This window comes from Acomys minous (genome assembly GCF_964271855.1).
Source record: "Acomys minous genome assembly, chromosome: 11".
In the NCBI taxonomy this organism is placed as follows: domain Eukaryota; kingdom Metazoa; phylum Chordata; class Mammalia; order Rodentia; family Muridae; genus Acomys; species Acomys minous.
Genome location: NC_140492.1, coordinates 89,280,014 through 89,296,786, shown reverse-complemented (window position 1 = coordinate 89,296,786; position 16,773 = coordinate 89,280,014). Strand labels below are relative to the sequence as shown.

The 16,773-nt window shown below is 35.7% G+C and overlaps 1 protein-coding gene across 2 annotated transcripts in view; it reads right to left on the bottom strand.

Moving 5' to 3' along the window:
- Nucleotides 1-16,773, bottom strand: part of EDIL3 (EGF like repeats and discoidin domains 3) — a 460,517-nt gene that overhangs the window by 154,380 nt on the left and 289,364 nt on the right. The gene's annotated exons all lie outside the window — the stretch shown is intronic.

Genomic DNA, 16,773 nt, shown 5'->3' with positions numbered 1-16,773 from the left:
TACAAATATATATTAATCATTTCACAAAATTTCACTTATTTTAAATTTAGTTTTAAAAGTTCAATATAATTACAATGATAATATATTAAAAACTAGTATCTGTCTTTTAATTTTCATTAATATTTATATGTTGAAATTTTTATAATGCAGATTTGAATAATCAATAACAATTCTATTATGATTTCTTATATCTATTAGCTATGAGAATTCCTGAACCTGTGAATAGAGAACATTGTTGGGGTATAATCTCATGTATTTTGATGTTAATTACTGCTTACTGTCCTGTGACTTACCTTTTGCTTAATAAAAAGCCCTCCCACCTGGACAGAGCAAAGGAGATAAGTGGGGCTTAGAGAGGAAAACATTCTAGAAAGAAGAAGAACTGCCACAAGAGAAGGAGCGAGACCCAGAAAGAGGACGAGAGGAGGCAACAGGTTCTGACTGAGCTCGAGTGCAGGCAGATCGGAAAAGGATCAGCATACAGGCCAGACCAGTGCACAGGCCAGAGACACCAAGGGACACACCCCGTGCAACAGATACCAGAAGGTTCACTCTTGTTTTCCTTTAACCTTTTTTCCCCTCTGTGTAAGGTAGTCGGGTTGTATAATAAAGTTTAATTATTAAAAAACAGAGCCAATAAGTGTCACCCAATGTGGGGCCACGTTGTCACTATTAAATGTCAAAAAATATCAGCTTGATTGGTGATGATTGCCGAGAGCATTATAAGTTTTAATTAATTTAATTACTTTATTAATTATATTTAACTCATTTATTTTGTTTCCTTGGTCACTGTTTCATTGACATAGAATGCTTCTTTTCTAGTCCTTGCTCTGTCAATTAAACAGCCCTTTAAAAATTACCAACACTTCTCAAATGACTTTAAAATCTTAACAATACAAATATGGGTAAGTAATTATTTCAGCATATTATTTTAGGAATATGAGGTAAAATTGTTTCCTTGGCAATTAACAATTAAAAATCATTCTTTTGACTTGTTATATCTAGCAAATGTTTTCTTTTTGCATGCATTTGACCCATTTATCATTATCTGAGAGAACTGTACATCTCATTAAGAATTCAATTTTTCTTACAATTACGGTGTTAGTAAGCATAATAAGCTAAGTCTCATATTCTTAAATACTTAACGTTAAAAAACTCAAATTTTGATTCTGTGGAGTTTTGTTTTCTTTCACATTTTAAGTCTCAAGAGTTTTACAGACTTCTTAAGAGGCTTGGGGACTCTCATAATTATTTTTGTCTGGTCTATAAAGACTGCACAAGACTGACTTTTTTTTATGAATATCACCATTAGTTGGCTGTAGTTCTTTGTATAATGTTGAGAAACCATGGAGTGTAGATTGTACCTATGTTTTTAGGGATATACAAATTTGTATTTACCTGTATATTAAGCTACTTAATGAAAATAAAGACCATGAATTTTAAAGAGAGAAAGTAGGGGAAAGTAGAGTTTCGATGGAGGAAAAGAGGAAGGATTTAATTATATTATATATCCAATATAAAAAGTAATGTAAAAAGAATATCATTATTAAAAGAGTCTCAAGGACTCTTGTTGGTTCTTTGTATAATGTTTGGATACAAAGATGCTGAAAACAGAGAAACCATTTACTGGGACCATTTATGTGAAAACCTAGCTTTGATCAATTAATCTTCATGGCAGTCTTAGCAAGAACTGAGTAGCTTTATAGCACATCTAAACACATTAGATCATACTCGATAGTGTTTTCAGCACTTTGAAAAGAGAGACTAGATTTTTCAACCCTACTATTCAGTAGTTCCTTTTCGATGCAACTTTTAAACGACTCATGCTTCCTTATTAGGCAACACACCAGCAAATATTTGCTATGAACTTTTGTGTACTATAAGCAGAATACAAGTGAATGATTTCCACTCTGCTACTAACTCTTTTTTTCTGCATTTCTCAGTCTAGTATATAAAGGAGTTGAACTATATTAAGGGTGGACCCCACAGGCTTTACCACACAAGCTGTGAAGCTTTTATATGTGTGCCAAGGGAATTCTGCTCATTGTATGCAATCCTCATTTAAGCTTCATAAAACACAGGTTCTGAAGATCCACAAACTGTGCTAACCACCTTTAGGCAGTCCAGTCTCTCAGGAACTGACATACATAGTGGAATTACTTCTCCGTATTTTGGATGTTCAATGATTGCAAAATTGAAGGCAATTTTCTATTTAAATGCCTTTACTCATTTTTTTCTATCATGATTGTAAGCAATCTTATGAGCATTAGGGCCTTCCTGAAATGTATCTGTGAAATTCCTTTGCATGGGACCCTCATTATTGCCTTGCTTGCATCAACAAAAGTGTGGAAAGGTAGAGGTTATGTTAGTAAGACACTTTTATGGGACTGAGAATACAGAACAGTTGGGCTGGGCTAGCATGAAGATAGTTGTTGTTTTCTACCCCAATACTACATAAAGATGATGTGGTGATGCATTTATGTAACATAAGGAAGTAGAGAAAGAAGGATCAACATCTCATTGTTTTAGTTTTTTATTTGTTTATAAATTTTGTGTATATGAGTACTACGTCTTCACTCATATCTACAGACCAGAAGAGGCCATCAGATCCCATGGGGCGTCAGATCCTATAGTGAATCACCATTATTAGTGCACAGAATTGAATTCAGGACTCTTGAAGAGCAGCCAGTGCTTTTAACTATTGAGACATATCTCTAGACCCAAGCTGAAGGTATTTTTTTTATCAAGCTACATAGTGTGTTCCAAGTCATCCTGGGCTATGTGATATCCTGTCTCATACAATCAAACAGAAGATGGAAAATATTCCTTTTTAAATTATTTTTTACAATGGAAATGGCTGCAGTTAAAGGCTGCCGAGACACCTAGCATAGGGAAGCAAGAATGGTCTGTGATGCCAGCTGAGTCCACAGTAGTAACTGAGTGATTTTGCCTACACACACACACACACACACACACACACACACACACACACACACACACGTATGTATGTATGTATGTATGTATGTATGTATGTATGTATTTAAATTTCATGTACTGTAAGACTTCTAACTTATTTTAAGCTCCCTTAGCCACACAATAGTCCTTCAGTTGGCAACAAAGATGATAAAATCTATGCTCATATGTTATATTTCTAAAGGGTTTATGTCTACTAAATATTTTTAAATGACCAAGCTCATTTATATGTTGTCAAGTTTATAAGCATTGATTTTTACCAGTCCTCAAATCCATATTGCTGGTTTTCTTCAGTCTTTTAGAATATCTGTGGATCTATTATTCCACTTACATATATCAGAAAAGCCTGTCACCATAAGCTGAATTGTGAGGGATTGTTCATGAAGCCTGGATTCCAAAGGGAACCCCTTATCTCCTATATGAAAATTTCCTAGATGATTTTTATTTATTTATTTTTAAAGAAAATATTATATATTTTCTTATATATTATAAATATAATATATGTATATTTTATATATAATATATATTATATATCACTATATATATATTTAGTGTTTTGCCTATGTGTATGTCTGTGGACTTTGTATGTCTGGTGCCTACAGAAGCCAGAAGAACACATTAAATCTCCTGGAACTGGAGTTACATATGGTTGTGATCTATCGCATAGGTGCTGGAAACAGAAGATTGGTCTTCTATAAGACCAGTCTATGTTCTTAACTGCTGAGCCATCTCTTCAACCCTCATGTTATTCTTTACTTGTGGTTATGGTAGCTCTCAATTTATGAGTTGTAGAGGCACTAAAATTAAGATGTGACTTTTATTTGTAAATAAAGAACATTGCTATATAAGATCTTTGAAATTCCCTTTTAACTGGACGCCAGTTGAAGTGACTCTGGCTTTTAATCCTTTCTGAATAGCACTAGAAGCATTCACTATTACATCTTTAGATGCACAATGCCTTACACACTTCAAGTGCTCAATAAATAAGTGCTGAACATAGTTACTGAAGCATATTTTTTTTTTTGGTATCCAGGAAGCTGATGAGTAAATCCAAATCTTACGTCTATTCCAGAAGGGCACATTGTCACAATAGCAGCTTCCTTCGCTAATGACAGGGAACACAAACAAATGGACGTCATCATTATAAAAGGTTTGGCATCTAATTTTCTTTAGCCTGTGCTGTATTCTTCCCCATTGCCCTATTAAACTCAACAGTAGAATAATAAAGGGAGATGTTACAATTCAAAATGCAAATGTTATAGACCTCATGATTAAGTGACCTCAAGCAATTCATAGTAAGATGCTTAAAATAAATATAGTATGGGTATGCATTGTCATCACTATACAAATGAGAAAGAAATATGAAATATTAATTCATAAATAGCTCGTAGCATGAGAACTGTGTGTTTGAAGATGACATCCTGCTTGCTGAGTATCTGCATGTGATTTTCAGTGTAATACTTTGAAGAAGAAGAAAAAAAGGTATCATACGATTTCATAACTGAGGAAAAAAATGGAACAAGAAGTTAATCCTATAAAAATGGATATAGAACATAGAGTGATTCTTCAAAGATCAAGTATGGTCCTTCTGCTCCGACTTTATTTGGGGAAATCTTTTTCCCTGAGAAGAGGATAGGGGAAGGAACACCGAGGGAATACAGTGATTATTTGCAAGGGTATGAAGCTGCTCACAAAATGAGGCGGATTGAGACAGTAAGTGGAGACGAATGCTAGTGAGACACAGACATGAGTGTGAGGGTGTGCAGGGTGACCACCTGGGACTCCTGCGAGTCGCCAATCGCCGAGGCTCTAAAATGTGACCTGGAGACTGCCAGTGTCTCCAGAGCTGCTTATTAATTGTGAATGAGTATGCTGGTCAGGTTTCCTGTCAACTTTGCACAGTTTAAGAATCACCTAAGTAGAGAGCCTCGACTGAGGAACTGTACCGGTTGCCTTAGTTAACACAAAGAACCAATCCAAATGAGGTTCACGACCTTTGGTGGCAGCCCAGGTTACAAAAGACAATGGAAGGAGGATTTTTTTTTTTTTTTTTTTTTTTTTACTATTTGCTAACATGGCCTTCCCTCTTGCCGCCAAGCGGACTTAACTTGATGTCACTCTTTCTGGAATAAATCCCTTCTCTAATATAGATGTAGAATTCCATGTTTCCATTGCCCACAAAGTGCCAGCAATTCTCGAGGAATCTCCATCTTTTTCAACGCAAGATTGCAGCCTCATGATCTGAGCAACTAGTGGATTGTCGGCCTCTCAATATGAGACAAGCGTTGCTACTCTTTCAGATACACATTCATTCATTCATTCATTCATTCATTCATTCTATCAGTTCTGTCCTTTTAGAGAAACCTAACAAATTTATCACAGACCCATTCAAGTTTGACTAATGAGCTGAACTCTTGTTATATGCTTATCTGTCTAAAACCCATCTGCTCTCCATTAATTTGATGAATTCGGAATCATATATATATCCATTGAAAGTCGGCTACACATTAGGTACTTTTCTCAGGAATGTTCATATAAGGGGAACAAACAAACCATTAAAAAAAAACTTTGTACTCAAAGAATTATTATTTTTGTGCAGATATGAACTATAAACAAATAAGTGACAAGAAAGCACAGCAAGTTAGAGAGTACTATGAGGAGAAAAAAAAAAGAGTTATGAATCTTATCGCCCATGAATTTTAGATGATCAGAAGTCAACTTTCTGGAAGATGACTCTAGTTACAGTGACTGAAAGAGAAGGACAACCAAACTACTACGCTTATTTTTATAGACCTCTTTTTCTCGTGTGCCATATGTTGTGTATAATATGGTTGTGCTCAATGAACAGAGTTGCTGGGAGGGGGAATCACAGCGCAGTCTTGGGCTTAATAAAGGAATTCTTGGAAAAACCATAGGAGCTAACATAGAAGTGAAGAAAAGGAGATAGAGTCACATGATGAGGGAAGTAGAAGCAATTTGATATCAGGAAACCAGCATGCATTTGCAGGGTGTGGCTAAAGGTAGGAGGGAGGAAGTGGAGATAGATTAGAAGATTCCGATGAAGAACTTGCTTATATCCACGGTAGAGTTTTGAAATATCCAAATTGTAGCCATATCGTCATTTAATGTAGATCATTCCCACTGCATAGGTAAGGACATATTTATTATAGATGACAGAATTATAACCAAATAGTGACAGTAATTCAGCGAAAAGACGAATATCTAAAAGAAGGTTAGCAAAGATAAAGAGTTAAAAATATTCAAAAGTAAACTTTGTTAGAACTAGTAATGATTTGAGATAGGGTAGGGGAAGAGCGAAACAAGACATTTTACTCTCAAAGGTCACAAATAGCAAATAACTGTCTTTAATTGATAGGAACACATGTTGGGCTTAACGTATAAAATCATTAAACCTGACTCCTCATGAGAAATTGATTAAGGCTCATAATTGCTTCTGGATTGAACATGAAAAAGCCTGCTTTGTCTCACCTGCATACCCCAGTGACCATAAATCTCCCGTTACCCGGGCTTCAGGGACATCATTGAAAGGGACAACCTGTGTGTCCATTGCACCAAGAAGTGGGAGTGTAGCTTTGCACGCAAGGACTAAATTTCTCTTCGTATCTAATAATAAACTTCAATTTGAGCATAATTTTAAAAAATATGTTTAGAAAGAACTGATTTGTAAAAACAAGGCAAAAGTTAAGTAAATAATACAAATTACAAATTATGGGAGTCATCGCAAAGTCTTATTTATGCAATTAGTTTAAAATAAAGTCATGTTCACTTATATTTTCTAGAGGGTTCAGAGACATACTCTAAAAATTCTTTATATCCTCAGTGAGGAAGAAGAGCTTCTATGAGACTGATAGTGGGATAATTTCTTTTTTATTAAGTTGCCACACAGCACTGCAAAGGGTCCCTGAAATACCCCATCATGACCTCTCTAGTAGGTGCAATGGCTCGGTGATCTGTGCAGAATTCTGTAGCTAAGTGTAGACGACAGTGGTGTAAATGGTAGTCTATATTTGCGGGACTAGAGGTTCTGTTTAGACCTCCTTGTTCTGTACTTGCTTTTGTCAGTTATAACAGTGTGCCTAAGCTAATGGGATCATTCAAGGGCAAAGACTATACAGTTCAGGGCATCATTTACATAGTCACTTAAAATAACTGCACTCTGAATGGACTGGAAATGCCTCCCGACCCTGAGGCCAACCTTTCAGATTAGCATCGAGCGACAGAATGAAGTCACCTGGCAGGTGGAACAGGAGCAACTGGGCCAGCTGGGGACAAGACTAAAGTGGCCTCTCCAGAGTGTTGTCCAGTGTGAGGAGAATAGCTTCCGAGTGAAGTCACCCCATCCCACCCCACCCCCCAACCCCCAGTCTGCAAACTCATTCTCTGGAGTGTGGCAAAGCATGGCATCTGCATTTTATTGATCTCGCAGCTGACAAGTGAGCAGTGCCTCAAGAAGTCTCACATCTCGCAGCTTGGTGTGCTGATTAAGCCCTTCAAATAAGCGAGACGCGGGGCTGAAGCGTCACAGGGATGCACTGCTTTCATTCGTTCTATCTCAACGTTCAGGCATCTTTAGAATGAAAGGATTTCAAATGAAAAAGCCTTGTAATGGACAAATCTCTTTCAAACATCTCCGGTCCTCTTTTCCTTTGGGCGTCTCATCTTCTACAAGCCAGTCCTCCGCTGTGCTTAGCGTAGCATGGTAATTGTGCTGAGCACGAGGCCCGGTAAATAGATTACTGCTGACCTCCAATTCTGCAGAAATTAATGCTGATTCAAATGGAAGCTTCCTGCTGTGCCACTTGGGCCACAGCTTTCATCTATTCCTAGTATTTGTTTTCTGTTACTTGTCTTCAGAACTACTAGCCCTAAATTCATAAGGAGGCATCTAGGTTGTTTTTTTTTTTTTCATCCACTGTGGACAGAGGCTTGAGAGGAACCCCAAAGGTGTATTTTCTAATGACACTTGACACCTAACCGCCACCACGCCCCCCCCCCCCAGCCTTTGATCTGATTTCTCTCAAAGTTATCATTTGCAGGTTTTAGGAAACAATGTCAGCAGAAAGTGGGCAAGATACGGAGGGCAGACAGGAAGTTCGGAATAGACTTTCCTCAGCAAAAGAGCATGAGCACTTTAGCTTGGTTGTGGGATGCACAAGAGATGAAAATGCCCTCCCAGGACATGGAGTGGGGATGTGAGAGTACATACAGCCTTTCTTGTGCCTGGAATTCACCAATTCCATGAGATTTTCTTATCTCCTATGTAAAATGTTCAGAATAGTCACTCTAAAGTGAAAACAGCATTTTACAATGTATATTTTTCTCCACAACCAAAAACTTCTTTGCACCAGTGTGTAATCCACAGAGCCACACTCAGGCAACTCACAACCTCATTCGGCATAAGTTATTTTTAAATTGTCATTAAAGTTGCATAAAACATTTAATGTCTTTGTATCAGATGATTGCTTGTTTCAGATATATGCTATTTTTTTTTTCACAATCCCGAATGCTGTGGTTCTCCTATGTGAGGCATTAGGAGCTTTGCCTCCAATTGTTTTAGGGGCTATGCTTCATTATTGTCACATATTGGAAAGACCAAGATACGTCCTAATCAAATACTATGGGAAACAACTATTTGGGTATATGTACTTTTTTTCATGAGATCATAATGTTTTCAAAAAAAAAGCTACATTTCTCTATGATAAATGCTTCTGAAACACTTCAGATCATGTCTTACAAAGCTGCATCTCTCAATTTTGAGAGCTGATGTAAAACAAACCACAGCTTCTGGAATTAGAGCCTCTTTTTGGAATGGAATAATCTGAATACAGATATAATCATCCTAAGGATTCATCAGATTGAGTGACTCACAAAAATTTTTTTAAGTTTTTTTTTTTATTCTGGGGCATGAGAACACACATGAGTAAACTCTTGGAGGAAGAGGAAATGTCAAATTTAAATGAAAACTGCATAATATTATGGATTCAATTATCAGCCGTCTAGCTACTTTTCCTGTAAAGTGAGGATATGCTTTTCTCACCTGCCTTATCTGAAGCCAATTATGATATATATTAGTTTCAATTAATTGGTGCAACTCAGGAAAATGTTAAACCTATGAATAAATCAAAGGGTAGCAGGAAATTATCCTTTAATATTGCTCGAAGCTGAACGGCATAGCACGTCTATTAATGAGGCATGCTGGGAGCTACTTTACTAGAAGAGTCCATTCACATACCCTAGTAGTCAAAGAGCAGCATTTCTACTGTGGCAACTGACAACACTTTGCACAATCAAATGATAACCATCCCAGCACAGAGAAGAGTGCTGCAGGAAGACAGTGAGGAGTGTGTTTTTGGTTGCTTGTGATGCATGCTCTTAAAACAGAAGTACTGCATGGGCTTTTCATGTGCTAAAAACAAGTCTGCAGCTATTCAAGGTCTCAGTAACTTCCACTCTGTGCTTTACTCCATTTTCCCCAGTTATGAAGGTGACAGTAAGGCATGATCAAACAAGTGTCAGAATAGTCAAAATCCTGCAGGAAAAAAAGCCCTGAAGATGTATACTTATTATGACTTACTTGCAAAATACACATCTGCACAGCACAGAGTCAACAGTGGATATAAGGCCAAAATAAAATGCTAAAGAGGACTTAGTTGCTGCACATCATAAGTAGCTAAAGAAAATGTTCAACCCATGGTGGAATCACATTGCTGCACTTTTAATTTATTCACATCTTTTAAATGGTTTTCTAAGATGTAAATCTGGACCAGTTTTTACTAAGCATTTCCTCTGAAGCTTGGTTTATAAAGCAGTATTTTTGGCAGACCAAGCAATGATTTTTATTTGTGAGGCAAATTAGAGTCCCAAACCTAATCACCTGCTCTATCTATATCCTGTACAGTATTTTTTATACATTTCTTTGCACTGAGTATTATCTAAGGTCACATGTGATGTCTCAATATTCTAGAGGCCAAACAAACACAATGGGTCAAACAAGCTGTTGCAGATAACACTGCAGAGCACAGTGAGCTTTCGCAGCTTACTGTGGAAATCAGGGGACAAATTCTGAATATAAACAGAGTCTGAAAATGCGCAGATAATGATCGGCTCATTTGGATTCTAGAAACATCTATTCTGTGTATTCTGTCTTTAAATGTAAAGGAATGTTGGCATGATTTAAAGGAGAAAAATGTTACCTCTACAGCCTGAATAACTGCTGGGACTGGTTCAAGAAACTAAAAAGATCTGAGGCTGTTTGGTCTGCACCATGGGAGCTTCTGGGCAAGGCCTTCTGCAGAGGAGGCAAAGGCATGCCGAAACCACAAGCTTCTTTCAACTGTCAGCCTATACATCAGAGTCTCAATAGTGTGTTTTCTCTCTCTTTTGTTTCTAAGTATACTTACACACATGCATGTATATCATCCAGGTTTTCCAGCATGCAGTTAAGACAGGAGATGAATGTTGTACACTATCTATCTACAAATCCAGCATCCCCACAGAAGACACTACCAATGAGGTTTTACATATCGAACTCACAATGGCTTCTGAGGTCCAGAAGGGGATAATTCAATAAAGAATTTTGAGCATCTTAAATACAAAGCTACTAAACCACAAAAGGCCTTACTAAGTAAGATTCATAAGGAACATTCTAGGTGAATTTAATAGAGTAACAGTTTTATTATGAATTTTTAGAACTGAGACTGGCTTCTCTCATTCAGTGATGGAAACAGAATAGTCTAGCAAAACAGAAATTCTGCGTTCTACCTCTTTTCAAGTTCATTATTTGTAAAAATAAGACAGACTGTGCTGTGATGTGGTGTCCAAGATAAACACTTTGTTAGACACGTTATTTGACGGAGAAATCACTAGAACTTGTAACAGTAATGTCTATATGTCAGTTTACAGGCACACATTTCTGGTCTTAAATACAGATTTTAATCTTCAATTGCTCAAATAAAATTGAGCATTAGACATATTTAATAATATAGTCATATGGTATAAAATGCTATTTTTTGTATATTGAGGCACAGTACAGTGTTGTTATATAAATCAATCTAACAAATGAGTATATAAATATATATTTATAGGCCTATAAAGGCATATTACATATATTATCAAGATGTAAAAAATGATTAGAATGTTACAGTTATAAAGCACTGTATTTTGTCCTATTTCTAATTTTGTTCGCTTTGTATTTGAGAGCTATTTTTTTGAGAGTCATTTTTTATTGCCGTCAAGACTAAAGTTTCAACTCCAGATCTTCTGACCTCGGCCTCTGGAATTGCAGGCTTTATATGCCATTAAAGAAAAAGGAATCTATGTCTGTTTCACTGTGGAATTACAGAATTATCTAGAAGCCTGCCTTTTACGAATGCCAGCTACTACTGTGACATGTTACTATAACAAGACAGGGGGCCAAAAGTACCATCAGGACAGCATCACATCTTGAGTAACCTGAAATACAACAAGAGTTATCATTTTTTACCTCTGGAAAATCCAGAACAAAGTAGAAGTTATGTACTTCTCTTAGAAAGGTTTTTAAAGTAACATACCGAAAAACAAAAGGGGTAATATGGTATTTTCTACCCAAGTCAACATAAAACATAGTTACTACTTTTAATATGAAAGAAAGATAAACAGCATAAAATATATACCGAGGAACAAGGCTACAAACACTATATTAGAAGGAAAATATATCATTAGCTAGATAATTTCTCCAATTCCCAATTCCTCTCTAGCTATAGCAAAGATGGTCAGCTCTGTGAATTATAAATTGTGCTGATGGGAGGGGTTGTACAAAAATATCCTTGCAAATATCATTCTTTATATAGTTATCATCTCAGTTACACTAAAAATGCAAAGAAGAAAACAAGCTAGACAGTCATTTTGATCCTAGAGATTTGCACAATACGTAATTATATCATAAAATATTTTAAGAAAAGTAACAGTATAATATACTATATAATATAATATAATTAATGACAATCTATAAGTATGTAAAGTGCCTCTCTGGTTTTGGCAAATTCTCTCCTGCTACCTGCCTTTCACTGCCATTCTGGCTAAGAAGGGAATGCAGTTTCAAAAAATGTGACTCTGAGCAGAGCTTTGAGCCCTCCTTCAATGACTGCTTTCTCTTGAGAAGCCAGAGAGTTTGGGGTTTGAATTCCTACAGCACCATGACCACTGTGTGACCTTGGGGGAATTTACTTACACTTTGGAAGTTCCAGATTTATCCTATTTTCAGTTCTGTTGCACATTAGGTTAATGTGGAAAGCTCTTTAGATGTACCAGTGCAAAGACACTCATAAGAATTCATTCAAAATGGCTTGTATAGGAGCCCAGTATCTTTATTTTAAAAACATCAACATGACATAAGTATTACATGAAATCTCTATAGTAAGGGATTCATCATCTATGTATTAGAAAGGATGCCACTCACTTATAGGTTTGCTCAGAAGGTCAGGAACAATACTGAGTAAGAACTTATACATCTATTACAGCCAGTATGCCTTCAGTGAATTGTAGTACTTGTGTTAGTTTACCGCAGTTACACAGAGCTGAGATCAAAAGCCATGGATGGGTGAAATTGATGTTTGTGTAAATACCCCGGGACCCATGGTTTAAACATACGCTGTGGATTCCGACAGGTTTAAATCCATTCGTCTCTTCTCAGAGGGAAAAAAAATGGAATAAAACCCTACTCATATTTCCCATGCAAAATATTCACTAGTAGGAAGTATAAATATACACATATACACAACCATTAATCATACAGTTACAGAAAGTGATTCAAAGCATCATGTCACTTGGCATCTCTTTAATACCGTATCCATCATTACATATTTTTGTCACTAAAGCATTCAACTTGTCAGATAAAGCTGTTTGCCTGAGGGAAATATAAGCCGTGGCTTCGGTAATGAATGAAAATGAAATGATTCCCCACAGTATATCGCCAGCCTTGCTGGAAATAAAAACAACTAATTAAATAACCTCCTTTTAAAGTAGGTCTGTGTCTGGCAGGCACGTTTCTGTACGGTGATAGAAACCAAGGGTCTCTTATGGAAGAGCGACGCATTAACACTGTGACAAATCAGATTACAACTTAAAAAAGGACATATATGATGAATATTTTCAGCCAATTTAATATCCAAATCACAGTCCATTTAGAATAAGTGAAGATGCTGTTTTAGCTGTGGGAAATGTTACTGAAGTAATCAGTAACACATCATTTATTCACGTGCATAACAGAATAAAGTAATAAGCTTTTCCTTCTAACCTGAAGCTCCTGTCTCCCCCCACACAACATATATTTTCTGTTTTAGTATGACACATACAGTAGCAACCAACAGTAATAAAGTGTTTTCATCCACATTTTTAGTTCTCTGATACCACAGACTGAATATATTGAAGAAAATTTGTAAATTATATGTATTTAAATGTGATTCTGACTGGAAGGCAGAGAATTCTTTTTAGGTAATTATCTATAAGTAGCAATGGAAAACAAAGGTTTTATCCATCTGTATTTAAAAGAACATTTCCTCTTTATTCTTTCATTTTTATTCAGATCGTAATATAATTATATCATTTTTACCCTACTCTTTCCTCCTCTAAGCCTTCACTTCTTTCTTTCAAATTCATGGCCTATTTTGTAGTTAATTGTTACTTGTGTGTGTGTGCATATGTGTTTGTAAGTGTGTGTGTGTGTATGTACATAAATGTACCTAAATATGACCCACATAGTCTGTCAAATGTTACTTGTATGTATATATGTGTGTATGCATATACTTTCTTAATTAGAACCCACTCAGTCTGTATAATATCACTTGTATATATTTATGTATTTGTATATGTACACAACCCACTCATGTGTGTGATGACCCCTGTGCTTTTACACACACACACACACACACACACACACACACACACACACATATATGTATATCCTGCTTAGTCTGAATAATTTCACTCTTATGTATATATGTGTGTTTATACATACATTCCTAAGTATAATTTGTTCAATCTATATAGCTTCACTTGTAAAAATATATAGGTGTTATTTATATACACAAATATTTTCTGCTCAGTCTGTATTATGTTACTTATATGTATATTGTGAGTTTTTACTCATATATAACCTGTACAAACTGTATAATGTCACATGTACATACATGTGTGTGTATATATAAATACACATACCTTATGATACATCTGTATAATGTCACTTATATGTATGGTTTCAGAAAAATTCCTTTACATATTATTCTTTCATCATAAAGAAAATAACATAGGTTTTATTCTCCCATATTTGAATGATATGAAGATCCAATTTTGTTCAATATTAAATTGAAAATATAATATAGAGTAAACATGGTAATATTAAACAACCATATTTTAAAAACGTTTGTAATTTTGTAGAAAAATTGTTTGCTCAGCATGTGCAACACACAACAGAGAAATTACAGCCTATTGCTGTTGTTAATTTACCAGTAGGGCCTAATAATGTTTATTATCAGGCCTATAATTATTATTAAGCCAGTATTTTCTAACATGCTAGCAATCAATCAGGAAAGAGACATCTGTTATATTTTAAAATAGCCTTAGTTAACTTGGGGCAGGCAGATATAATTTCTCTAAACTACTTCCTATAGTGGGGCAGAGACCTGCCCCAATCCCTTACCATCTGCTTTTAATAATTTCTATCAAGCTACCTCCCATCTATAATCCCATATACTTGTTAAGGTTCTTCATCTGGGCCAAATCCTTCATCCACACTGGCCATGTGGTTCTCTTCCATCTAAGCCATGGTGGCCGCCTTTCTCCTCTCTTCTCCTCCAGACTCTCTCCTTCTCCTGAGATTCGCTCTTTCTTTTTCCACACCCAGGAACCTTAGCCATGCTTATCTCATTTACACTGCTCAGGAGCGATGGTTTTTATTAATTAACATCAAAATACATCAGACTATGTTCTAACAGTCTATTACAATCTATAATATACACCCAGCACTTATAATTTGCATAAGTAAAGTTTATTTCAAAAATGAAAAATAATGCAACCTTTGCACTCTGTTTGTATTGTACAAAGCCATCCTAAGACTTATGGGTGTAACCCCATTAGCTTTAGTCTTTTCTCATGGTCCATCTACAGAGTTCCAAAGGGAAGAATTCAATATTCAGTGATTAAGAATTAGGACAACGTACAGTGTATTAAAAAGAACAAAATAATACTTTGAAATCTAGATACACATAGGTGTTACTAATTACTTTAATCAAATAATGCTGTGAATAATTTCATTGTTTAAGCTATCTCATTTCATCACAGCTCAAAACTCGATTGTCTGTGTTTCTGCCTCCTGTCTCTCACAGGGTTCCCTTTAATTCCTTTTGTACAATAAGGAAATTATATGAAAATCTCACTATTTCTCTCATCTGAATTCACACTTTTTAATGAATTTTAAACATTGAGAAAGCAAGAGTCAATTTACTGAATGCTTACTGTTTAATTTCTAGTAATACCATACTTGATATTTTAGAATAAATTTTACTCAGAAAACAGTGTCTGAAATAGTTTTTTTTTTATCAGTGTCTATCATTTTTATCTGACACATTCTTGCTCTACTCTTAATTAATTTTATCAATTCTGAGATATAAAAAACTCTTAACTCCATATTTTAACTTAAGGAGAAACAATTATATGGCCTTTTTTTGCACATATTCTTGTGATGTACACTTATAAAGTATGCATATCTTCTATGACATATGCTTCTTTTAAGAGTTTTTTTTCTGTAACTAGTTCTTCCCTGATAGGCTAACTGGAATATTCTCTGCATCATTCATATTGACTGATTGTAATAGAAACTCAAATTGTAACTTGGCCATTCAATCAAGGCTAACATAATAAGTGGTGGCATCTCCTTTCGTGTAAGTCTCTACTTTACAATGAGTGTGTTTCTACCTGAGTCCCAGTGTTTTATGTCTCTATGGTTTTCATATCTTCGTCTAGCATCTAGACAGGCTGATTCCCTCGTGATGAACGTACTATACCTCCAAAAGTGCCTGTTGTTACTGAATCATAATAAGCATTGTGATATGGCATTTTAGGAACATTTAAGTATAGTGCAGAATCCATATAAGAGATTGTTCAGGACTTGGGCCACCACTCTACAAAATTCAGATTAATAATTGAGAATACAGATTAATTAATTTTGTAATATCGAATCCTGCTGTTTCATCCACGGACTGTAGATTACGATTTCACATAGATCATGTCTCCTTCTGCCTTGAGGTTTGGGTGAGGGTGATGAAATGTCTCTGTGGGTGAGCCTTTAACCAAGACCTGAGTTTGATCACCAGTGCCCACAACTGAAAGGAGATGACTGAAACCAAGTCGATTTCTGACCTTTATATGTGTGGTGACATATGCAAATAATCTTATAAATAAATGTTATAAAATTGTGTACATATATAAAATATATATGTATAATACTTATAATAATAATTAATATATATACAAAATATATATAGATATAGTGCAGCAGTTGGAAAGGAAAAACAAGCCAGTGAATAAAGCACTTGCTAGGCAAGCATGAGGACAAGAGTTAAAGTCTTTAAAATTTCCATGATTTCAAGCTCTGTCTATAACCCCAGCACTCCTCCAGCGAGGTGTGTGTTAGAAACAGAATTCCGGAGAGCTTGTGGGCTAGCAAGCCTGGCACACACAAGAGTGAGCATTAAAACCTGTCTCAAACAAAGTCAAAGACAAGGACCAAAACCAGAGGTTGTCCCT